Genomic DNA, 26,920 nt, shown 5'->3' with positions numbered 1-26,920 from the left:
TAAGTGCATTCATCCTTCCAGAAATTAAAAGAAAATGCAATATAAATAAATTAAAAACAAAAAACAAAAAAAACTTCCTTTTAAAAAAATGTCCATGACTGCCTGATAAATCTGGATTACTCCTTTTTTTGGTGGGGGGGGGCAGTGAAGGGAGTGTTGGTAATTATGTTGTGATCAACATCTTTTCATTCTCTGCTCCCTGCTTAGCCATTTAGGATTCAGGGTTTCTGCCAGAGTTATAATGCAGGTGTTCTCTAGTACATTATCATTCCATGATTATGTATACAGACCTTCGATTTACCTCTGTTTCTGGAACTCTCTGTCATTAGGAATATAAGTTTATCGCTTTGACCTTTATCTGTGATGGAGTTTTGTTGAAATCCCCACCATAAATCATACTGGTGTTAACTATTTGTTTTAAAGTCTTTAGGGCCATTATTTTATAAATGGAAATTGAAAGCATCTTTATCTCAATTAAATGAGGTACACATTTTTGTATGTGAGAAGAGATATTTAAAGTCACCTAACAGAAATCTTTGAGTAAGATTGGGATAAGTCAACTACTTTTCTGGTTGAGTAAGTATTGTCAGCTTTATTGTTACTACTAAGAATTTTATCAGCTTAGAACTTGAATTTTGATTTTAACCATGTTTTCAGAAGAAATTTATATCTTTTCTCCTATAATTTTTTGAATGAATTATTGTAAAATGAAGTATTTACTGAGTGAGCTATAATAATGGCATCTACTATTTATATAGCACTTACTATAATTTTGTTCAAGTATTTAAGGAATAAAATACCAAATTTAACAATAAATACAGAAATATTGAAGTTCACTTGTATCCATATCAGGTATAGAAGATCTGGGATGGATGGATAGATAGATAGATGATAGATAGATAGACAGATAGGCATAAATGAAACAATGAGAGAACCAGTCTATTTCTCAAACTGGTAAGTAGTATTTCCAGACCACAGTGTTATAACTGACTGAAAACTGGTACTAAGGAGAAGACTAAGACCTTATTATTGTATTTTTTCCAACTGTATTGAGATATAATTGACATATAACATTGTATAAGGTTAAGATGTACAAGGTGATTATTTGAACACATATTTTGTGAAATGACTACTATAATAAAGTTAGTTAACACCTCCATTATCTCACATAATTACCATTTTGTTTTTGTGGTGAGAACACTTAAGATCTACTCTCTTAGCAACTTTGAAGTGTATAACACAGTATTGCTAACTGTAATCATCATTAGATGCCCAGAATTTATTAATCTTATAACTAGAAGTCTGTACTCCTTGACCAACTCTGCCCATTTCCCATCCTGTGGCAACCACCATTCTATTCTCTGATTCTGAATTTGGCTTTTTCAGATTACACATATGAGTATTTGTTTTTCCCTGTCTGATTTATTTTACTTAGCATAATGTCCTCAAAGTCCATATAGGTTGTCATACATGGCCAGATTTCTTTCCTTTTTATGTTTGCATAATATTCCACATTGATCAATTTATATGGAATATATATATATTCCATATATATGTGTATATATATATATATTCCATATATATGTATATTTGCTATTTTTCTATCCATTCATCTATTTATATGGAATATATATGGAATATATAAATATATATGTATATTTGCTATTTTTCTATCCATTCATCTCTCATTGCTCTAGGCTGTTTCTATATCTTGGTTATTGTAAATAAGGATGCTATGAACACAGGAGTGCAAATATCTCTTTAAGATAGAGATTTCATTTCCTTTGGCTGCATGCCAGAAGTGGAATTGCTGGATCATATGGTAGTTCTATTTCTAGTTTTTTGAGGAAACTCTAAACTGTTTCCCATAGTGTTTGAACCGATTTACATTCCTGCCAACAGTGTATGGGGGGCTTCCCTTTCCTCCACATCCTCACCAACACTTGTTACCTCTTTTCTTTTTGATGACAGCCATTCTAACAGATGTGAAGTAATATCTCATTGTGGTTTTGATTTGCATTTCCCTGATGATTAGTGATTTTTTTCCACGTAACTCTTGGCCATTTCCTCAATTATATGTTAACCCAATAGAAAGACAAAGCTAATGTATGAAATGAAAGACAATTTCTGTTAAACTCTGTGGAAACAACAATAAGAACAACAGAAGACTAGACTTCATTTTTACTGAAAATCTAATTGCTGAGAGCTTTCACATGCATTCTCTTATTTAATCTTCACAAGAATGCTCTGTGGCGACATTATTAAGGCCATTTTGTAGGTGAGAAACTAAGAAACCTGTGCTAATTCACAAACATGACTCAAATCCAGATTTATCTCATTCAAAAGGCTGTGATCTTTCCATTATTCCAGGGAAGTAGTGGTGAAGGACGCAGACTATAGTTTCTTTGCTCTGTTTTTCACATGAAAGTAGATTCTGCATGCTAATTCTGTTTTGTATCAGTGGAGCTCCTTTAGGTGGCATTATTTTACATTTGTAAAGGTTAAAGTAATCCGGTTTTTCCGGGGGGGGGGGGGAGGAAACTTTTCTCTTTCCAAGGATGGGTGATAACACTCTCAATTTAACCCAGAAGTAGTAGACCAGGAAGGTTTTACATAACACAACTTCCCAGCTTTGCCAACCATGGATATCTTTAGGAAAGTTAAGTCAAGATTTAGACCTCAAATATATAATCCCACTATGAAGTTTCAGACTTCTAATATGAGGTTTCAGAATTTCTAATACATGTTCAAGCAAATGCAGATATCTCTATTTTTTCCTTGCAGAAAACAAAATTGTGATGGTCATAAAAACAGACTGCGTTATGCACTTTTTATACCACTCATAGAATCTAATAATATGCTAAGAGAGTAAAAGTTATGGTAGTTGCTAAATAAGTCTGGAGGCAAGAGCCTCACCACTATCTAACCAAATAAGTATTTTACATTAAAGATCTTCAAGCCAGGCAGGAACTGTAGACAATCATGAAATGCTATTGGTGAGAAACGTAGGCCTGTCTCATATGTCTAAACTTGGAGTTATCTTTCTCACCCAAATATATGTAGTTATTTTCCATATTTTTCTTTTCAAACTATTGTTACCATCAAAACATACTGAATATATACAGAGCTTGGTAGCCTCGCCAGAAGTGCTGCAAACGATGAAGAGTTCAAAGTTTCAAGAGGTGGTTTATACCATTGAAAGGTGTTAATAATTTTTAGAGCAAACTAAGCCTGAAGACATCTCAGATCACACTACGTGGTAACTTCAGTATCCCCTAAAAATAGTGATGGAGCCAATCTCAGGGGACATTCAAGATTTGCCTCATTTGTAAATACTATCTGGACTATGTGTTTAGAGTGAATAAGAGATTGATGTTTACAGACTTCTGTTAGATGCCTCTCCAACTAGATTATACTGCTTATTATCATCACCCTTAAGATGTTTTTAAGTCAACTTTTAGAGAAAAACTGATCCATTTGTTCAACACATATATATTTTTTAAATTTTTATTGAAATTCCAGTTAACATACGGTGTAATATTAGTTTCAGGTGTACAATTTAGTGAGTCAACACTTACATACAACACCTGGTGCTTATCCCCAGGGCATGTCTTAATCCCCATCACCTGTGTAATGCATTCCTGCACCCTCAACACATATTTTTGAGCACTATGAAATAAACCTTAATCTCAGTGCAAGAGATACCACAGAGAACAAGATACACAAAGTTCACAGTCTCATAGGGTTTATGTTCTCATGTAATACCCATGTCAGCATCGTGTCTTCACTGAAAGTCAGTATTTATTTTTATTGACTGATATTATAAATATCTTTAACAAAATATATCAAGTGAATTATAATGAAAGAAAATTAACTTTTGTCACCTCATTGGTATATGATATTGATCAATGAATAAGTGAATTAATTATTTTCATCAAATATGACTGTTATTAACATAGTTCTACTTTCATTTTAGGTTTGGAGTACGAGTCAAAATTTACATCCATGCTGGATTTTACTAAAACTATAACCTCATTTGTGGCAATTAGTTTCATGTAACATCCAGGTTCTACTAAAGGACATTCTGGAAGGTATTCTGACAAAGAGTGGAGCATTACTTGTTTTCATCTGACCGCTAATAATCAAATTCCAGCCAGTCTACAAACTTTGGTCAAAAGTAAGTGTCACTTAATTGTCTAATAAATTATTTTCTATGGTGTTTCTTCCCCTTATAGTTGTTTTTTTTCCTCACTATGAACTTTTCCCGCTTTTCAGTTTTTCCTTATCTTAGTAGTCAAGTTAGTGTTATAGGAAGGGTGTATTTCTTAACTGCAACCCAAAAGACTAAAAATAAGACTGACAGTGGAATTCTTAATATAAATTTTTTTTAAAAATGGCAATTATCATTTTAAACAAAATAATTTAAAATATATAATTCTATGCCCACTGAGAATATCCTTCAAAGTAAAGGTGAAATAAAGACATGTCCATAAAATTATAGTGAAGAGAATTCACTAGTAGTAGATAGATACTAAAAGGAAGTCTTCAAGAAGAAGGAAAATACTCCTAGAAATAAATACAGAAAAGAGTAAAAGTGCTAAAAAAACTAAAGAATGGAAAAACATGTTATTTCAGCAGTATCCAAAAGAAGTCTTATGTAGTTATGCCAATGTCAAATAGGGAATATTTTAAGGCAAGAAGTATCACTAGAAATAAAGAGAGAGCAAAAAAATAAATAAAAGAAAAACATTTCATAATGAAAAAGGTCAATCTACCAAGAAGATTTAATAATTCTAAAATTGTGTGCATCCAACAATTTAAGTTCCAAATATATACAGAACAAAGTGGCAAAAGTAAAAGGTGGAGTGCAAAAATCCACAATGAAGAAGATTTTAACACACATTTCTCATAACTAAGTCCAAGCAGGAAAAAAATTCAATAAGCACATAGAAGATCTATAGAAGTTATTAAGATATTTACCTAATTGATATATATGAAGTGCTGCAGAACAAAATAGATGAAAGCACAGATTCTCTTGACATTCAAATGAACATTTATCAAAGAGTATTGTAAAAAAATTTTATATAGACTGGAGTAAAAAGAAAATCTCAACAAATGTTAAAGTACTAGATAATTCAGAAAGTCCTTTGATCACAATGTAGTTAAACTGGAATTCAGTCATAAAAGATGACTAGAATATGTCCTTATATTTGAAAATAAAGCTATATATTACTAAATAATCCACAGATCAAGCGTTATACAGTAAAGCTATATATTACTAAATAATCCACAGACAATATTTTGAACTGAATTACAATTTTTTAAAAATCTAGTATTGCCTGCAGAGGCAGGCAAAATTGTTTAGACAGAAGGTATTACATTAAATGTATATATACAAAAAAAGAAAGGCTAAAAATGATTATTCTAAAGGAGTTAGATAATATCACTTCTAAGAAAATGGAAGAAAAACATAAAGAGCAGAAATTAAAATTTAAAATCTATGGAACACTAAATAGTCAATTAAAGTATTAAACAGCCAAAAGTTGATTTCTCTATAAATTATAGACTAATAGATTTGATACACTCCTAATAAGATCTACTAAGAGGGGCATCTGTGTGGCTCGGTCAGTTAAGCGTCCTACTCTTAATCTGGGCTCAGGTCATGACCTGAAGCTTGTGAGATCAAGCTCTGTGACAGGTCTGTGCTCAGCATGGAGTCCGCTTGAGATTCTCGGTCTCCTTCTTCCTATGCCCCTCCGCCACCCTTAAAACTATAATCTGTGTGACTATACAGATAAAGGAAGAAATGTTTTCTCTAAACAAAACTTCGTTCAAGCTAAAAGACATCACAGACCAGCTACAAAAAAAACAAAAAACAAAAACAAAAAAACCCCCAAAACCAAAAAAACCCAAAAATAGTTTAAATTATGTTCTGTTTCAAGAAAACAAAGTAAGAGATTCATCTAGCATTCAGCAGTTAGAGATTAGGCATATAATAATAAAATTATTTATGGAAATCTGTATCAAAAACTGATTTTCAACCTTTCCAATTTCATGGCGGTCTCATAAATAGCTACCGTATTTTCATCCTTGCAGATGCGAGAATGCTCGATGCCTATCAAAAAGGAATGATGAGGCAGAACAGACAGATGAATTAGGGAAGACTTTTGAAAAAACAAATCAATACGAAAGACTTTCTTTAATAATAGAGTGTAAATCCAACCAGGAAGGCAGTTGTGCCAGAGCCGCCTTGGAATTCCCCCAGGAAAGACAAGGCAAGAAGGAGTCAACACTTTAGGCTCAGCTGGTTCGAATTACTCTGGTGCGTCTGGGGCCACAGAGGTGGTCTCTAGTTGCCTGAAACCCATTCAGGGCAGAGAAAGCACCGGACTCCGCATCTTCAGCTCCGCACTTGCACCTGCATCAGGGAGCAGCTGTGGCTCCACCTCCTTCCGGTCGGAGCGTAAATAGCCGGTTGCCAAAGCTGCTTCACATGGCGCGCCCGTCTGGTTCGTCCCACTTCCTGTCCTGCTGTGGATGTTTCGTAGCACGTCACAGAGACAAGGGTGAGTGCGTTGTAATAAGGGATTTGGGGAGAGGGGGACCACATTCGTTCATGAGCTTTTGTGAACGTATATTGCTATAATGATGCTATTTTTTTTTACTGGGTACTGCTGTGTCTCTTCCAGTGCCTCCTGTAGGCATTAAGCTTTGTCAGAGGGGCTTAGGCATAGGAAAGGGCGTCATGTCCACGGGGTTCGGTACTCTCCACGGTTTCCGGCACCGCTGCGGTCCTGGCACGTGTGCTCCCCAGCAAGGGGACACGACCGTACGGGCGTGGGAGGGAGAGCTGGGTAAGACATAGTTGGGGCACGGACAGTGCACTGCTTGGTGTGTACGTGAAAACATGCTTGTGGGAAGGTTGTCATTATCTTCAGATATCCTCTAGCTCCGGGAAGGGTAGTCTCTTCCCGGGTCTGAAGGCTCCCAAGAGAGGTCAGAACGTCATAATATACAGAAAATAACCAAGAACAATTAATACACATACTGAGTGTTGACAAGGGTGTGGAGGAACTGGAATTCTCATACATTTGGGAAGACAGTTTGGTAGTTGCTTTACAATGTAAACATTTACCTGCTTTGTGACCCAGTGATTCCACAGTTAGGGGTCTCTCTACCCAAGGGAAGTGAAAGTGTAACTCCATACAGATATTTGTACACTCGGATGATGTATATAGCTGGTGTATTTCAGATAGCCAGGATTTTGTAAACCATCTAAATGTATGTCAGCAGGTGAGTGAATGAACTGATGGTGGTAAAGTCATGTAATGGAATACTGTTTGTTAACACAAAGGAGCAACAAGTGAATGTGCACGTGAATGAACAACACCATGAATGAGTCTCAGAATAATTACGCTGAAAGAATCCAGTGCATGCCATATGTCTATATTTCATATAATTCTAGAATTCTTATAAATTTATGTAAAATATATGTAAAATTGTAGAAAATGCAATCTAGGATGACAGAAAAATGTTCAGTGGTTTCATGGGGATGGGGTGAGTGTTAGGGAAATGTCAATGGCAAGGGGATCATGTAACTCTTTGAGGTGATGCATTTGTTTGCTATTTTTGTTGTCGGTTTCCTGATTGCAAATTTTATTAGTTTCCTAGGGCAACTATAATAAATTACCACAAACTGGTTGGCTTGAAGTAACAGAATTTTATGACGTCAGTTCTGGAGACTAGGAGTTCAAACTCAATGTGTTCCAGGGTCATGCTTCCTCTGAGGTCTCTACGGGAGGATCCTTCCTTGCTTCTTCCAGTCTGTAATAGTCCTGGGTGTTTCTGGCTTTGGGGCAATATCCCTGCAGTCTCTGCCTCCATCTTCATATGGCCATCTTCCCTGCATCTGTGTCTTTTTCCAAAGTTCCCACTTCTTAAAGGAAGGGGAAAATGAAGGGGGGGGCATCAGAGGGGAGACGAACCATGAGAGACTATGAATTCCGGGAAACAATCTGAGGGTTTCAGAAGGGAGGGGGGTGGGGGATGGGTTAGCCCGGTCATGGGTATTAAGGAGGGCAGGTATTGCATGGAGCACCGGGTGTTATACACAATGAATCATGGAACAGTACATCAAAAACTAATGGTGTACTGTATGGTGACTAACATAAAAAAAAAAAAAAAACACTAGTCATATTGGAATTCCAATACGACCTCATATTAACTAATTACATCTGCAGTTACCCTATTTCCAAATAAGTTCACATCCTGAAGAAACAAATATTTCAACATATCTTTTTAGAATTTGACCAATATATGTTTATTTACATACTCAGAACTTATCAAATTGTATCCTTCAACATGTGTGGTTAATTGTATGTCAATTAAACCTCAATAATCTGTTCAAAGTTGCTGAAAAGAGAGTCCTATAAGCAATACACTACAGTAGGCCAAATTCTAGATGAGAATTTTTACAAAAAAAAAAAAAAACAGCATAATAAGAATAGGCTGTGTATCATATGAAGGAAATTGAAAGAAACATTCAAGACACTGGAGTCATCCCATTAGAAGTTCCCTCAGGAGAGAAGAGAATGCTGTCAGGAAGATGAAGCATCATGATTTTATCCACAGGGTGTCCATTACATGGGTGAAGTGTGGCAGGCTTACTGCTTAGAAGACATTCAGTTAAAAAGGGTCATAGGCAACACCAAGTTTTGAAAGTACAAAATAATAGCTATGTTTTCAAAGTTTAAAGGGTCCTTTAAATTTACAGAAATGTGTTTCAAATACCCACCCAGAGGAAGGAAATAGGAGCATTGGCATATTTAAGTATCTTTACAAATTAACATATTCAAATGTTAATTAAAATTCAAATAAATAGATTTAATAAGAAAATGTATATTTTAAAATAAGAGATTTAAGCACAGTGGTCATTGAAATAATTTTCATATAAATTTCTGAATACATTTTAGAAATTGGCAGAGTGAAATTTAAAATAGCTTTTATTTGATTCACAAATTGTATTTCTTTTAGTAGGGTACATTCGAAGACTAAAATATATTGTTGAATATGACTTAGACAGTACCTGCAGTGATTTAGTACAATTTTTTTCTTACACTGGACATAGAAAAATAAGAAAAATCAAATATAATTATGTTTTCTGGTATACAAACCTATTCAAAACTGCATCTAGATTCATTTTCTAGAAATACTTGAAATTGGGGAAAGATTTCTTCTGAAAATTGCTGAATTTTTAAAATCATTAGCATTTCTGCCCATTAATAATTACCAAACCCTTTTTTTCCCTTCAAGATCTCCTCTGTTCTAATTTTATGATGTTACTCCTAAAATCTTTGTGTATCTACTAACCTAGTTCTTGGTCTGGTAGTGAATTTATTTTCTAATTACAGGTGGCCTGGTTTAGGTCAGACAGTGATGGGTCTCCACCTATATTCTGAGTCAGGAATGAAGTCTTATCATCCTGGTGTGCTAGCATGGAGTACAGTGAGCTATCCAAAGATACACTTTTTTTCCTAAATGAATTGAAGCCAAGGGGATGAGTGTCTAGCTCTCATTTGGTTGGAGGTCTAGTGTGGAACCATGCTGAGCTGATCACTGAATGAGTCTTTGTGGAACATCCTTCCATGTGCCACTTTCACTGGACAAAAATCCCTTGGGGGTTACATGAGAATAAATGAAAAAAAGTATTTTACCTTTATTAGTCTTATGAGACTAAATTTTCGATTCAGCATTATTTTCTTTTCCTAGTTCTTCTAAACTTTAGTGATCATGAAAGTCAATTTGTTCCACTTCTCATTCATTTACCAATGGAAAACAATCCTTAGGGGCCCTTTTAAGATTACATTAAATGTAGTTATCTGGTTTCAAGTGAGTAAGACCCTAATTACTTTTGAAAGAAGGTGCCTGAATGATATACCTTCAACCTACATCCAATTTGTTTTACTCAGACAACCATCAAGGAAAACATTCAGTGACAGAAATACAATGTGTAGTCTAATTTGGTATGGAATGAATATTTTCTGCAAGGCTAATTACAACCTCCTGGAAAAAGAGACTAATCTCTTGTCACTGACACAGTAGGTCAATAACTATATTTACATTCCCCATTGGCACCTGCTATGTTTTCTGGTAATCAACTCACCAGTAGATAGGACATACTTACCATGAAAAATGTGGTTTTAAATGTACTATTACATTTTATTTTTTTATTAAAACATTTTTAATTTAAATTCAATTAATATGTAATGTATTATTTGTTTCAGGGATACAGTCTGTGATTCATCAGTCTTATATAATACCCAGTGCTCATTACAACACATACCCTCCCCAGTGTCCATCACCCATGTACTATTACCTTTTATTTATATCTATTTTTCAAAGCAAGCACATAAGCTAAACTATTTATTTTCATTCCTTAATTAAATTTAGGTACAGAGAACTCATGAATTCATCTAAACAAAACATAAATTACAACTAGCGCTAAGACTAAGCAAGTTTTATTGCAGCAAATACTGCTATAAAATCTGCAGTTTAGTGTGAAACTGTGATTAATGCCCATGTTTGCCAGGTAATACCTAGGGAAGTTGTTTGGTGGGGTTGTTTGTTTGTTTTTATTGACATTGGATTTCTAGTCCTTGTCTATGAGAAATTGAAAGATTTTTATATTTCTTTTATTTTTGCTTGTTTATATTCTTTTTACTTTTTCTGGTTTAGTCTCACAGACTGATTTGGTCTTACAGCCAGCAATCATGTGTGAATGTACGTCTGCATGATAGCAAAGGAGTGACTTTGCCTTCCTTTGAGTATTAACCTTAATGTGTCTTATTTTAGTTTTCGTTTTCCCTTGGGCAATGTTCTGAGTGCATACTTGACGTCTACAAATTCTCTTGCAAAACTACATGTGGCTCCTTTCAAATTGAGTCTTCCCCTCCCCACCCTCCCAAAGATAATTTCAAAAATTTGATCAGAAGTCATAAACTGGCAGCCTGTAAGCCAAATTCATTCAGCAGATGTATTTCTATTGCAATGACTGTTGTGAGTGGTATTGTTTTGTTTTTACCTCTGTAGTATTTTTTAATTGAATAACTTTTAAAAATCGGGAAATTTCATGTAACCTGGCTTTTGAAAATTGTGGGATTTGCCAACATGGAGTTCACTTTCTACAGGGAAGAAATCTTCTGGAGTCGAGTCCTTTTAGCCATGGCAAATACACATCAGTTTACCATAGATTTCAACAATTATGATTTTTCTTTTTTTTTTTTTTTAAGATTTTATTTATTTTATTTGACAGAGATAGAGACAGCCAGCGAGAGAGGGAACACAAGCAGGGGGAGTGGGAGAGGAAGAAGCAGGCTCATAGCAGAGGAGCCTGATGTGGGGCTCGATCCCATAACGCCAGGATCATGCCCTGAGCCGAAGGTAGACGCTTAACCGCTGTGCCACCCAGGCGCCCCAACAATTATGATTTTTCTTATCTTGGCTCGTTTCATTCATGTATTACTTGCTTGGTCCAAGTAGCCATTTGAGAGTGTAATATGTGATTAATATGCATTCAAAGAGCATATATATTGGAGTACCATGCTTGTGCTTATGGCTACAGTTTGGCTTAGTTTCCACTAAATGACGTAGCTGCTTGACAGACAAAAACAGTGCTCTGAGAAAGCGTCCTTTATATGGTCATAGTTTACTAAAATTCAAAGTGTTTTACCTATATAAAAATAGCTGTTTATTAAATATAAAGGCAAATATGGATAAAACATATATACATTTCCATTACAAGACAAAATGACGTTAAAGCAAAATGTGAGGGGCGCCTCACCCCGCAGTTGGTTAAGCATCTGACTGGCTCCGGGCACAATCTCTGAGTCCTGGGATCGAGCCCCCACATCAGGCTGCATGCTCGGTGGGGAGTCTGCTTCTCCCCCTCTCCCATTGCCCCTCCTGCTCACTCTCTCTCTGTCTCTCAAATAGTCTTTTAAAAATAAAAGAAAGCAAGATGTGAAAATAAAAAGATATAAGTCTAGTTTTAACTTGCCCACTATGAGTGAAGTTTGTTTTTTCTTACTGGTTTATGAAGACAGATTTACTTTCAAGTACACCTTGGCTATATACAGCCCTGGGGCAAGTCTTGTCTCTCTCCCCTATGCAGTAGTTCTTCTGCTGTTAGCCAAGTGCCAGAACCCACCCACAGAGAGCACAGCAGTACCAGTTTTACCTCTGAATCTCAGAACTGAGACCAAGTCCTCACTGAATCTGTAGGGACTGAGCTGTGTCTCATTCTTCTCCTGTCGTCTGACTAAGAAGCTGCCCTTCAGGGTGGTAGCCGAGCCCACTAAGGTTGGCATGTCATACCAAGTCCGCCATCTTCTTGCTGTCTCTCTCTCCAGCTTCTCTTTGTGCCTTATCCCAGTGCTCCGCTCTCTTTACCCTGAATGCTCACATGAAATCTAAACCCTTCCAACCCTACATCTTCCATTGTTACATTTCTAAGTAGCAAAGCATCAAAACACAGCTGTTTCTCGAGAAGTTTTTAATGATACTCTCTTGTATGCTTTAAACAGGATTAAACAGTGTTAAACAATTTTTTAAAATTCGGTGTAATTTTTTTTTAAAGCATTTCCTACTTCATCTTTCCCATAGTGCTAAGGGATGTAGGGACACAGCTGCAATCTTCATTTGCTCCAGCTCTACCTTTGTTGTTATTGTTGGGTTTCCCCAGATGCCTCCTCCTGTCTAAAGTGGCTCTCCCTACTACTTTTCATAATAAGTTTGGTTTTAGTATTCTCTGTAGGTGTCACCGATGTCCTAAGTGGCCTTGAGAAGAACTCCATGAAAGGAGAGGATGTCTGAAGTGGAGGAGAAAGGGACGCCATTGAAGTTAATCACACGTGATGGCGATTCAACCTTCCTGTAATTAGTATTAGTTGCTAGAATGAAGCTGAGAGTAGAGAGAAAGACAAATAGTGATCCTTTCGTAAAATCACAATATAGGTAAAAATGCAACTTTATTTCTATCAGGACAAGGTGTACGTAGAAACATCACATAATCCCTGATACTTCGTGTAGCTGATGAAGTGAAATATGCCTGATTTCCAATCACCACTTCAGCACATGTTTTCATCTAGAACTTTTATTTCTTGAAATCGAGATGTCAGGGAGTGGCCAAGCAGGATGATTAGCTCAGATCATTTAAGGAGTAGACCTGGGCAACCTTGTTAACATTTTGAAGATAATTTTTTTTTAAATATAGCTTTATAATAATGTGGATTGAAATAATAGAAGCACTTCATTTTAAAAATCGAACATATCTGTACTTTAATGATTTTTCTTCAGTATTGCAAATTAAATTTTTATTTGTAGAATTTAGTAAAAGCAGAGTGGGGCATAGTACTTAAGCCTACAGTCTTATTCAAATTAAAATACCCAGATCTTTTAATTGATTATATCACTTAGAAAGGGTGTGATCTAATTAGTAACGTTGCTGTGCCTGGTTTTCTGATTTGAGAGATGGAAATGATAATAGTCATATATTAATACTAACTTAATGAAAAAAGAGGCCTTGCAGATGGGAAATACTCCTATCCATTTGACTAATGCCCTGATTTAGTTAATTCTAGGTCCTTCTTGCAATTAACAGATATTTACCAGCACGTAGGTGTTCTGGTGCCTGCTATGGAACGTGTACTGGGTAGACCTCCCATCTCTCCTCATGTGACTGCCTGGTAGGTGGCAGGGTAGAGGAGCCCCTTATTACTGGGCTGCAAAGAGGAGTTCATGGGGAATTTGGCGTTGACAAAGCAGTTACTAAGAATTTCTTATCTTCCAATCCCATGTCAGTTCCCACGGTTTATTGTCTCCGGTCAATATTATTTGCTGTGGATTAGGTACACGTGGCTTTTATTATTTTGCTAGTAATGTGGACATTTTCCTTCTTTACACATTGGCAAATGTACATCATGTTCTGTTTCCTGATGGCCTCAAATGTCTCCACTAATTCCTTAATGTAAAAGTCAGCAGTGGGAACAAGGCTGACCACAGTACTATGTCAGGAGGAATCCTAAAATTCCTAAGAAAGATGACATAAAGGTATTGTAGCTTATTCAAGAAGAGCATGGGGATTGGAATTGTATCCCAGTTTGAACACAGAAGCTTCCATTGGGTGACTAGCTGGGCTTCTTTAAACAAATCAATCAAACTTATCTATGACTGATTTTTCTTCTTAGAATAAAGCAAATCTGGACAGATTGAGAGTGATGTTGGATAGGCGAGGAAAGTTAATATATGAAAAGCACATAGCAAAACACCTGGCATACAGCACTCATCCAAGGAATGATAACAAACCTTATCATCATCAAAATCATCTTGGGGATAAAGATCAACATTACAATGACTTGCAATTTTATGCCTTTTAAGGCCTGGCTTTTCAGAGATCCTGTTACCCTGTTTCAAGTCTTTTATTTACAATATTAAAACAAGTGGTGTTTTGGGTTTTCTCTGTACGAACCAGCTTTAAAAAGTGGTAACGAGATTGGTAGATCATAGGATGTGAAAGGGTGAGCCATCATTCTAAATGGTGTATCCACATTTCATCAGAAGAAATTGAGATGTAATGTTTTTCCTGCTTTAATCAATATAAATATCAAAGTCAATATTTGCATTCTTGAAATAGAAGCAAAGGACCCTAACACTTCCCTGGTAAGGTGGCCATTAAGTTCCAGTTAGCCTGGAATAGGCCCAGATTATGTTTGTTTTCCTGGTATCCTTATTATCGGTGTCCCTTTTACTCTTAAAAGTTCAGTTTGGAAAATAGTATATAACTTACATGGTTGCAACATAAAATGGTAGACTTGTTAGGCTGTGGCAAATTTACGTAGCAAACTGAGAAAGGCACCTGACTGTCCAAATGTGATTTTTGAAATTCTGCTACCTACCTGTCTGACATGAGGACCTCCATAGTTCTCCTGGATCTAGTTGAAAAACTTTGTTATTCTGAGAACCTCCAACATAGGAGGAAGAACTGTAAACCTAAAAGGTGATGTCGTGATTGAGATCTAGTGGTTTTAGTGATTGACTAGGATTTAATGCTTTGATGGAGATCAGATTCCCATATGAAATAGTTTTTTTTGTAAACCACAGTAAAGTGCTCCATGCATATCCCACTTAAAACATATGAACTTGACTCAAAAAGAAATCAAGGTTATTTTATGAACTAATAATTGCTAAAATACTTCCCATTCTGATAGCCCTACTGCTGCATTTAATTGCCAAAGTACATGTTCTTGGGAACGCATGGACAGATTTTGATTTTTTTTTTAATAAAAGATAATTATCCCAAAGTCACACAGAAAAGCATCTCTTTTATTTTAGACAGAGTCACAGTTTTAAAAAAATGAGTAGTTACATTCACATTCAATGTGTATTAACTTTTTAGAGACTCTTAATATGTTTGTATTTTCTTTCTATTCCTTCCAGGCAAACTCTTACCTTCACTACCTATCCACCTGTTCTCTAGCTAGTATTTTTATTTATTACTTACAGCTCACTTACTTGATCCCAAAGAAAGACCAGATTTAATTGGGAAATTGAGCAGAAGAAATGCACTGGCTTAGAAGCAAGCAATGGATACTAGCCAACTTTAGGGAGTTAGGCGGCCTTTCGCTTACAAAAATTGTGGCCAAGAGGCAGGTAAACTACTCCGTAGTCATCGTCTAAGGAAGTACTGCCTAATAGGGTTCTTCTGTACTTGCAATTAACCATCTTGCTGTGGATCGAAGGTAGAGTCACTTTATGTCAAAGCTACACTCTGCTATGGAATGTTAAAGTGAAGTTCCATCACACTTACAGTATTAAATCCTGCACAGGATATGTCTGGGAGTTGTAGGTGCCAATCACCCACCCACTCTACCCCACACTCCCACCCACAGGGCTGCTCTCCTGCTTTTCCCACCTGGGTTGAAAGAGCTACCAAATCATACTCATGGATAAACAATGCCATATACAATTACTCCTCAAAACTTTCTATTTTTCTGAAATATTTGATTTTATTCCTTCTGTTGTTTAAAATCTTATCTCTGTATGTAATAATAAAAATAGAAGTAAAAGACAAGATTTTCCTTCATCTCCATTTATATGTCACTAACACTGGAAATTTGGTTCATTCAAAGCAATTCATTGTATAAAAAGGTATTTATTTGAAGTCTCTTATTTAGAGTCTTCCATATTGCTCCATGTGGGATAAATGTTCGAATTTTCCATTTTACTTTCCACGTTATTATAGGGACATCAATGAAATTGAAATCTTGGTTAAAAGTACATCATTTAAGTAAATTATAGGGACAAATGAACTTTTGGGTAGAATTACACATTTTAAGTAAGTAAATACAATTTACAATTGGTACGGGCGGACTGTTTAGATAACTACATTGGAATTTTAAAATCTGATTATCTTATTCATGTACAAACCCAACTCCTCTCTTTTATGTTGAGAATTCTTGGTATGCTTTGACTTGCTCTGGAGATTCACATGAAGTCCTTGGACTTTAAATAATTACTTCACTTATACTAACTCACGTATACTAACTGCAAGTCTATGTTGTAGTTTCTCCTGAAAGCGTTCTCTAAACCTTACAAAACGTTCTTTCTCTGATTTAACTACACAGAATTGCCTTACCAAGAAATGTGAGTATAGTTTTCTTTTTTAAAAAGGGAAAATCTTTTCTCACAAAAGAACAAAGCCATGAATCTATAGAATATCCCTTCAAAATATTACTGTTATCCAACAGTATACTTGTATACTTTTTGGACTAAATGTATATATCAATATAAAAAGAGCAATAGGTTTATGTGTAGATACTCCCATTTAAGTCACTCAAAAAATACAGTTTCATGTCATGAAGAACATACGTAAGGCGTTTTCGACATATATGATTAATTACGAGGCTTTGAGTCCACAGATAGAAATATCACCAGAAAACTGTAAAATCTCAGTAAAGATACAAAACCACAAATGCTTTTACACCATCTACTTCATGAGAAGTAGCTTCTAGTTTCAGCTAGAATAAACATAAGAAAAATATTTTGACAAATACAATTCTAATTCTGGTCAAAGGGATGTAAACTACATCTCCTACATCTTAATTATAGTTGGATCCTTTAGGGTAACTACTAGATGACTTGGAGGCTGTCAGTTTCTACTGGAAATGAGAACAAAGTATCTTTGTTTGTGTCAAAGATGTGGTTTTATCATTTAGAACCAGAAATAGCTTTAGAAACAATTAGGCCTGTTTTCCAATGCCTGTGCATTTGAATATTAACCATGCAAAAAGCAAAATGTTGACTATCTCAAACTCCAAAATTTAAATAAGAGATATTTTTTTCCAATAGGATAATTCCTTCATCTGCATGATACATTTTTATATAAAACATACCACTAGTTAACTTATCAAGGCAAAGCTCAACTCAAATGCTATGGTGTTGGATTGGAGAAAGCTTTTTTAAAATGACAAAGAGCTCAAAAATATATAAATAGCTGTGTTTAATTACATTAAAGTAAAACTGCATATAAACTTCTACAAACAAAAGATAAAACTGGAAAAAATTATAATTCCTTTAACAGTTAAGTAATTCATATTCTTAACATGTCCAGCATCCATGTGAATCAGTTGGGAAAAGACCAATGTCCAATGAAGGATTGGGAAGATGACATGCATGTGGGGAAAAATCTCATCCTCACTTATACAAATTGAAACTCAGCTATGTAACATACCTATCCTATTCCTTTTTTTTTTTTTAAAGATTTTATTTATTTATTCGACAGAGATAGAGACAGCCAGCGAGAGAGGGAACACAAGCAGGGGGAGTGGGAGAGGAAGAAGCAGGCTCATAGCGGAGGAGCCTGATGTGGGGCTCGATCCCAGAACGCCGGGATCACGCCCTGAGCCGAAGGCAGACGCTTAACCGCTGTGCCACCCAGGCGCCCCATCCTATCCTATTCCTATAGTTTAAAAAAAAAAATTACTGACACAGTGTGTCAATGGGGTGTCAGGAAAGCATGCATTCTCATGCATTGCTGGTGGAAATATAGATTAATACAATACAACAGGCAGTTTGGCAATATTTCTCAAAATTGAAATGTATAATTCATTTTGCTTAATAATTCCCCTTCTAGGAATTTATCCAGTGACATACATGCTATCTAAATGACATCTGTGCAAGATTTATTTGGAAATAAATGTCCAACTGGTCAAATAAATTATAACACATTTCTATAGCCATTAAAATAAGGAAGATCCTGTGCTGATACGGAACGAAGAGTGTGTGCGTCCCCAGGTGTGTGTGTGCGCGTGCAAGCACACTTGTCCATGGAGCTAAGTGATAAAAGTTGAAACTAATTTGTAGGACAGAATCATTGTGTTAAAAATAAAGGGCAGGGAAGCAAAAAGAAATCATGCTTCAGTATCTTCGCTTGGGAGATATAATTGTTTGGCTGGGATACTTCTGGCAGCAAGAGACAGAAGGGAGATAGACTTTAAATTCTTGTGCTGTGTATCTTGAAATTTGTGCTGTGTGCGTATGTGTGTGGGTGCGTGTGTGTGTTAACTTTGATAGTATTTTGATTTTTAAAAATATTTACTCAATGTTGTCTTTAGGAATTTTAATTATTCTTACTCTTCTAAATTTATTTTGTTGTGCACTAAAGAAAATCTGATGCATGCCCAACTAACAAATCTTATAAATCAAAGGGTGTCAAAATGTTCTTTATAGGCTCATAAAGCAGGGTTTTTTTCCCCTAAGACAATAACATGATGCCTAAAAAACTTAGTGAAACACAAGACATAGGGTATATGACCCTGCTCTTCAACTTATTACATATATAACTATGGGAGGTCACTTAAGTTCCATTTCCTCATTGTTAAATAGCCAAAACTTGCTCTAACATACAATACTGTAAAAGTCCAAAGACATAACTTATGTAAAATTGTTTTGTAATCAAACAAGGAATACAAGTGTAAATTATAGGAAAAGTAAATTTTTTCAGAAGGAAACCAAAATAAAGCATGTATTTAGGATACATCATCAGCAAAATCGGTACATTTTCCTATTTCCTTACTTTTGCCTCTAGGCACAGATATCCTCATCCCAGCCTGTATCAGATGAAAGTTTAACTGTACCTGCTTCTCTTTCTGTATCTATCAAGAACTGTTAATATTTAATTGTGCCTTTGTGTTTCCTTCAAATCTCTCCAGACTGCCTCCTTTTGTATTAAAAAAAGCATAGTATTAAGGAGGCCACGTATTGCATGGAGCACTGGGCGTTACACGCAAACAATGAATCATGGAACACTATGTCAAAAACTAATGATGTATTGTATGGTGACTAACATATAATAAAAAAATTTAAAAAAAAAGAAATTAGGTGAGAGTAAGGAGATAAGGTATGTGTTTAACTAGAAACATCAGAGGTCTTTGCAAACATGCAAAAGTCTCCTGTTGAATTTCAGTTTTTAGCATTTAACTTCTTAATGTGTATTCTTAGAGAAGAAAACTAATGAGTGAGGAGGAGGAAGAAAAGGAACAGGAGGAAATGTGTGTTTATTAGCTCCCCTGAATCCCAGATTAGGGGTATTAATGTACAAGGGGTATCAATGTATAAAATTTAAAAATAAATAAAGCATAGTAGGTTAATTTCTATACCCAAGTGAAATACATATCTACATGTTAATGATTGCGAGCTTGAATCCCTTAATAAGACATTTTATGGCTCTTTTCTGTAACTATGTCAGATTTCCAGGGGAGCTGTTTCAGGACAGTTTGGCCTTAAAGAATAAAGAAGATGTGTGAGTACCTTAGTGGGCTGAAGAGGAACTCGACTCTTATGTAAAAGTAGTTAAGTCTGGAAATTGAAGCAACTGTAGGCATTTCATTTTTCTTAGATACAGAATGTTCTAGATGAATGTCAAATTTCTGAATGAAAATGACCTCGCCTGATGAAAGATTGAAACAATATCACCATTTAAGTGCAACATGATTTTTAATGTCTTTCATGAAAATCTCATTTTACTGGAAATGGCACTAGAGCTGTGAGAAAGCTACATACAGTATTTAAAATAAAATATCTAAGTGATCTTGCAATGTATTAGGACAAGTTTTAACATAAATTACACTATTAAAAAAACCTTTAGAATGTATTATCAGGCCTTCACTACCCCACTACAACTTCTGCTATTTTCAAGCAATTTCTCAGAATAATAAAACTTTTTGAGAAGAAGCAAGTTTATCATTGAAATAACTACAATAGAACTTTCTTTGGGTAGACAGAACAAATAATAGACCTGAGAACCAATTAAATATGATTGTTCAGGCACATTAATATTGGGGAATACTTACAAGTTTTCAATTTTCCCTTTCCGTGGTTGGTAGCATTTATCTATTGAGTGGAGTTTTGGTTTGGGCAGAATGATTCCTGGGGAGGAGACCGATAATAGTCAAACGCAGGAGGACTTATAGGGCATTGGGATCCATCCAAACCGGCTTCCAAGAATGGAAAAGCAGGAACACTGAGATAAATACTCCCCCCCCCCTTTCAGGTACTGTTATGACGTAAGTTGGGTCCTAATTACGGCCACTGATTTCATTCAGTCTTACAGTGGAAACCTAACTACTTTTACAGTACCACATCAGAAAGTTTAGAGAGCAGATGTATTTAATGCAACCTCATTTTAGCAATGGGGCGATAAAATTATTGTTTCCCTTGAAGGGAACTGGAAATTAGGAGAAGGGAGATTTAGTTATTATTTTTTTCATTGATAACATATGACGCTATATCAGAAATAAAGCCCGAACTGGAGGAAATCACTTGGTTGCTGTAATAGTAGCTGATCACTGCACTTTTGATTATCAGTTTCTGAATCACAGATAGCTTGCTTACTTTGTTACTGTTGTCTTACTTGGTGTCTCCAGTCAGTGTCTAATCAATCTCTGACAATCCATTTTCTAGGTGATCCCTAGAACCACCAGCCATCTCAGCTTTATGAGTATTTCCCTTGTAAACATGGTTTGAAAGGAAAGAGTTGGCTTGGTGTTCAACAGAAACAAAATTGTTATGTTTATTTTTGTCATAGAGCAAGTTCTTGCTATTCATGAAAAGTATGTCTTGAATTCATAAATACCATTATTTTAGAGAGAGTTGCTGAGTCAGTGGAATACTAGCATGACTGACCAACATAATGAGTCCCTCCCACAGACCAGCCTTGCGGTTCGCATATCCGTAGGGTACTTACATACATTACCTCAAGAAACCCCTATAACAATCCTATATTGTAAATATTATTATCAATGTATTTTGTATCATAGACCTCGGTGTTGACTGTGAGAAGTACAAAAAGCATTTTAAATCCTAAAATCAAAATATATATAATAGATTCAGTAATCCTTTTTTATTAACTCTAAAAACGTTGTTCATCTTCTGAGTCATGAACTGTTTGAGAATCTGATGAACTAACATCATCAGATGATCAAGCATCCAGTGCCCATTACCTATAAATTATAAAGATCGATAAATATTCCCAAAGCTTTAAGATTGATATTTACATACATTTCATGGTTTCTAAGGTGACCCTAAGTCTTTGTTCTTCCACTAAATATTGGTGACATAAATGGCAGCAAATCACCCATAGTTTGTATCTGGATTTTTGAAATTATCACTCCCTATCTGTTTCTGTCCCATTTTTTTCTAAATGCACTATCCTCCTACAGACAGCCATGCAGAGCACTCAGTGTCTGCCTATTTGAAGATGTAACACACTTTTCTCTGGTGTACATGCTGGCAAATGGAATCTTGCATCACGAAGTATGTGCATATTTAATTTCCCTAATTAATTTTCCTTCCAAACAGGTTGTATACCAATTTGCATTTTCATCCCCAGTTTAGGAATGTCCATTTCTTTATACTCTCACTTACACTTAAAATTATCCAACAATAAATAGTATTTAGTTGATTTTTTAAAAAAATCCCATTGCTGTTTTATGGTACAATCCTGATTATTAATGGGACTGCACATGTTTTCATAAGGATTTTTTCATAATTTTGTGTCCCATTGTATAGGTTTTTCTGTGAATTTGCTATTTGTATCTTTATCCATTTAACCTTATTTACTGTTTTGTCATTTCCTTATTAATTTGCTTGTCTTTGATTTCCTTTGTGGTATCTTTTGTCATGCAGAAGACTGTAAAGAATGTTGAAAAGGCAGTTAACTTGTAGCATGAGCATACAAGTTAAGCATAATTCTTGATAGAAATACAACATGAGAAATCCAAGAGCCTGTCAAAACATTTCTTTATCTTCAATATTGGTGATAGTCAAAGGTTTCAGAAGATAACTCCTAAAAGAATACATGCATATATTCCTCCTTCTAAGTTCTAATCTTTACAACTATCTTAGGTATAACATCAATCCTATGTGAATGAGAATAAAAAATAAAGAAATGTGGCTTGAAGAATGTTGAGTAATCTCTCATTTTAAAAATCTTACCTTCTGTCTTAAATCAAGTCTCTGATTCTAACATGTTTCACTAAATTGTCATTATTACATTATTTTCAATTTAAATAATCCTGACTGTGGTTGAATGGATTTTGATTGAAACACCAATTTCAAGGATCAGTGTTAAGGGGGATTTAAGTCTGGGGATGAGTATAATAGGAGGACAGAACGTACATGAGAGCCTGTGGTCACAGTTGGTAACCATAAGAAAGTCCAAGGCAATGCAGAGTGACTTTGGTGTGTCTTTGATGGTGTCTAAGGCATAAGCAAGGATATTGTCAACAGTGGGAAGTTTGGATTAGAGGGCGGCGATGAACTTCATGTAAATTGACAAGTGGGCCGGATGAGAAGTGATGAGAGCTTGAACTCATATCGAAAGAGTAGATCGAGGGAGGAGACAATAGTTTTAGTACACACTTAATAGAGGAATCCTCCTTCTACTTCCCCAGTGAGCCTGGCAGGGAAATGGGTCTTGGATAAGATAAAAAGTCCGAACAGGTCAGGTGGAGGAAGTTTCCTCCAGGGTTCTTTGTAACTGGGATAGGGTAACTTTTAGAGATATGTTCCTGGCTCAGCAGTAGACTCCTTTCTTAGTCTCACTTTGTGTGTTGGGGTGTGTGTGTAGGGGAGGCAGCATGATTTGAAAGTGTCTGATTGAAGAAGGGGAAGAAACAATGCTCTAGAATCCAGAAGTACTAACTCGGGTGTTGAGAAATAATGGCCAGTGATCAAGAAGTTAGGCAGATGTTTCCCTATCTTCTTATTTGTTTAGACTGAGGGTCACGCTCACTGCTCATTGACTAAATCCTTCTCACGGAAATTTTTTGTTTGGTCTGCACAAGACTTAACTATTTTAAGTCAACATATAAGAAATTGTACATGAGGATTCCTGGCTTCTGTGTAAGAACTGGAAGCTCTGGAAACCTGGTCCTCGTTCCCATGTGGCGGCAGGCAGTGGAGCTGAAGAATCGTTTCTTGATGGAATTTTAGTGCTCACTTCTTCATTCTCACCACATAGCTTGCTTCTTACGCATGGCCTGTTCCACTGAGATTTGTGGTGTTCTTTCTCTCCTCTCCTCTCCTCTTTCTCTTCTCTCCCTTTCCACTCTCTCCTGTCCTCTCTTTCCCCTCCCCTCCCCTTCTCATCTCTTCTCATCTCATCTGCCTGATTTCAGTAAGCAGTTTGGAGACTTCAGGATAAGATAAGTCTCAGCGTTAATCTTTGGGACATAGAGGAGTGTGTGTGTGTGTGTGTGTGTGTGTGTGTGTGTGTGTGTGTAAATATATATGCACGTACATCTGATTCAACCGTTACCAATAAATAAAAGATAAAGGTCTGTAACTTACCCTTATACTCAAAGAGAAGCCTTTCATGCCTTAGATGCTTCTGTGAAATTAGCAGTGTCAAACCCATGGCCTCACGGCTAATATTATTTGGAGGTACGCGAAGGACCAGAGATAACACAAAATGACCCACTAGGAGCCTGCACCACAACTGCCACCAGAGGGTCCTTCTAGACTGATAATGCAGACCTAGTGTTACATCCTAAAGACAAGAGGGATTTGTGTCAGGGAAGGTCTAACCTCGCTAGTAAGGAGGAGATTGTGCTAATGGTGGCTGGAGATTCTAAGGCAGAAGTTAGAAGTAAGCACTCTCAAAGGCAGGGGACTTGAGGATAGGAATTTTCAGGATTTACTGAAAGACTCTCTGGAAGGTGTTAACTCTTCACGTGTGTTACCCTTGAACTTTGGCAAAAGTTCTGTACTGTGTACAGTTCTGTGTGTTTTAATTTAATAAATTAGTTTTGGTATTTTTATGTGCTTATTGTACAGGCATGGCAGCATTGTTGGCACACATATTTTAGTTAAGCCCCCTCAAGGATGTTTTCGTCCTTGTTTGTATTCCATGGTGTGCTATGGATGTGCTATAATTTAAGTAACCCATGTTTTTTCACCTTTTCTTAAACAGTGTGGGAATGGAGAACAAAGACATCTTTTGTTGGTACTATGCCACTCCCGGAAAATGGACATTTTTGTAAGACAGCCTACTGTAAAAGGACATGCTTCTTATAGTGTGTGTGACAGTGATCCAGTGGCTCACGCTATTCGAGCCCCTTCCTGGTTACTCTCAGAGCTACCTTATCTATGGCACAGAGATTGGAAAATGCTGCATCTGTGTATAATTTTCTTTTCCTAACATGACCCTTTCAAAAATTGTTATATCCTTGATAGTCTGCAAGGTTGTGTTGTGAGAGACAAAATACCCAGCTAGGAAAAGACACGTGTTCCACTCTGACAGCCATATCTGTTTTTGTGTTACGTTGACTTACCTTCCTGGTGGAGAGTCCATGCTCATCTGATTCTCTGAGTACATTCTGTTATCTGTATTGATAGAACTACATAACTGGACCAATGTGGAAGCAAAGGAGAAAAGTGTTCTGGAACCACCCTGAGGTTCCAGGCTGTGAAGATGTGCACATTCGATGTGCCACTCCAGCTTTTCTCCTGAGTGGAGCAGATTTCAGGATTCACCCAGTTGTTTAGGCCACGAGCCAGGCAAGATCATGGCATCGCACAAGGGGAGCACTGATCTTAGTTACACATTGGACATGTTCCTACACTTTCTCCACATAGAATATTTTGGGACTGCTCTGGGCAAAGTTTAAGACATGAGAGTTGTTATTATAATTGTTCTTATTGTTATTTATTTATTTATTTATTTATTTATTTATTTATTTATTTATTTATTTTATTCCTCTGCCCATTTCTGTGTTTATTTATGTCCTGGTATCACCTTTTTCATTCTCCCCTGACTTCTATGTTTCATGTTTCCTGTTGGCTACTAAAATTTACCAGGCCTCTCTTCTCTGAAAAATATCCCAGTGCTCCAAATTCATTTCTGCTTTCCACCAAAAATTACCTCTTTTTTTTTTTTTTTTGATCAATCACAGCAAAGAGGGAGACTTTCTGGAAGTTGGAATGGCTACCGTAGCTTGCTTAAGCTTCCTGGAAATACTTGAGCTTAACCACATAAGCGAATGTTATTTTGGGTGAAATCTCAGGCAGAATGACAGAGCAAGGGGTGTTAGCCACTGGGGCGAGATATTTGCCAGCCTCGGGGAAGCCTTCCCACACTCTTTACTGGACCCCAGCTGAAGATCTGTTTCTGGCTTGGCCGACTCCTACTTCCATCAGTGTCTTGACCTAGCAGTGAAGAGAGAAAACCAATACTGCTGTTACACGTTACAAACTGAGCGAACTAATATGTTTTCAAGGGCACATTTTCCAATTTCCAAATTATGCTGGCACTTCATTTATCACTCTTAGTTCTCACTGAGTTCTTAGCATTCTGCTTTCAATTGGTGTCTTGACAAGAGAGTAGGAATTAAAGCACAACACTGTAAACATTGTCTCTGACAGCAACTCAGGGAAACATTCGGTAGCAGGAGGGTAAAAAATCTGTATCTTCTGATTATTTGCACATTTAGACTATACACGTTATTCAAGTTTTCACTTTGGATAAGTAATTGAGAATTATTTACATTTGATCCTTTTAATATTAAATATAATCTTTTGTGGCCTAAATGTCTCAAGATGTGTATGAAGTGTTAAAGCAATGATATAATAAGTTGAAATGATTTGTATATTCAAAAAAGCTAGAATTACTAGTGAAAATTACAGTGTAATTAGAAAAATGTGTTATCAATGTGTGAGGCCAAATTTTATCAACAGACCTAGAAAATAGTTCTAATAACAATATAAATGAATTGTAGTGAAAACATTGACCTTGTCTGAAAAATAGGGAGCATGTGTGAAGCATATGTGTATGAGAAATGTGTAAGAAATATTAAGGAAGTTATTTTGACTACAAAACTTGAAAATATCTAACATTATGGATTCCTATATTTTTGTAGCATTTTCAGAGGAATAGATATAGTATTCATGTAAAATTGGTTCTTTCCGTAATCTTAAAAGCCTGCCAGTTAGTAAATACTACTTTTCCTATTAAGTTTGAATGAATTTTGTTACCCCTATCTTTCTGACTCCTTCAGAAATGTCACTCCCTACAGTGAATCATTACCGAACCCCTTGCACATGTTTTCCAAAACCACTTTCAAAACTACCATCTCCTTTTTATACATTTACACAAGAGATACATAGTAGGGTATGTTTTGTCATTTTACAGATAAGGACATTGATGCCCAAAGAGGTTATGTGTCTTGCCTGAAACCCGGAAATTGGTATCTGAACCTCATTTTCTCTTTTCTAATTGACTAAAATGTCTGTGTTCTATTGCTTTCTAGAATAACAGTCTCATCATATACATATAGTGTTACAGCGATGAGATCATAAGTTTACATAT

General features: G+C 36.0%; 1 long non-coding RNA gene across 1 annotated transcript; it reads left to right on the top strand.

Annotated features, from left to right (window-relative positions):
- The first annotated feature begins 6,504 nt into the window (after window positions 1–6,504).
- Window positions 6,505–26,566, top strand: LOC148106728 (uncharacterized). Its single transcript, XR_015723589.1, has 2 exons — window positions 6,505–6,566; window positions 24,527–26,566. It is a non-coding gene; the product is annotated as an uncharacterized LOC148106728 (long non-coding RNA).
- The last annotated feature ends 354 nt before the right edge of the window (window positions 26,567–26,920 follow it).

Source organism: Ursus americanus, unplaced genomic scaffold (assembly GCF_024610735.1).
Source record: "Ursus americanus isolate L20-20 unplaced genomic scaffold, mUrsAme1.1.p SCAF_74, whole genome shotgun sequence".
Lineage (NCBI taxonomy): Eukaryota > Metazoa > Chordata > Mammalia > Carnivora > Ursidae > Ursus > Ursus americanus.
Note: the sequence above shows the minus strand (reverse complement) of the source record. Positions and strands in the feature narration are given on the sequence as shown.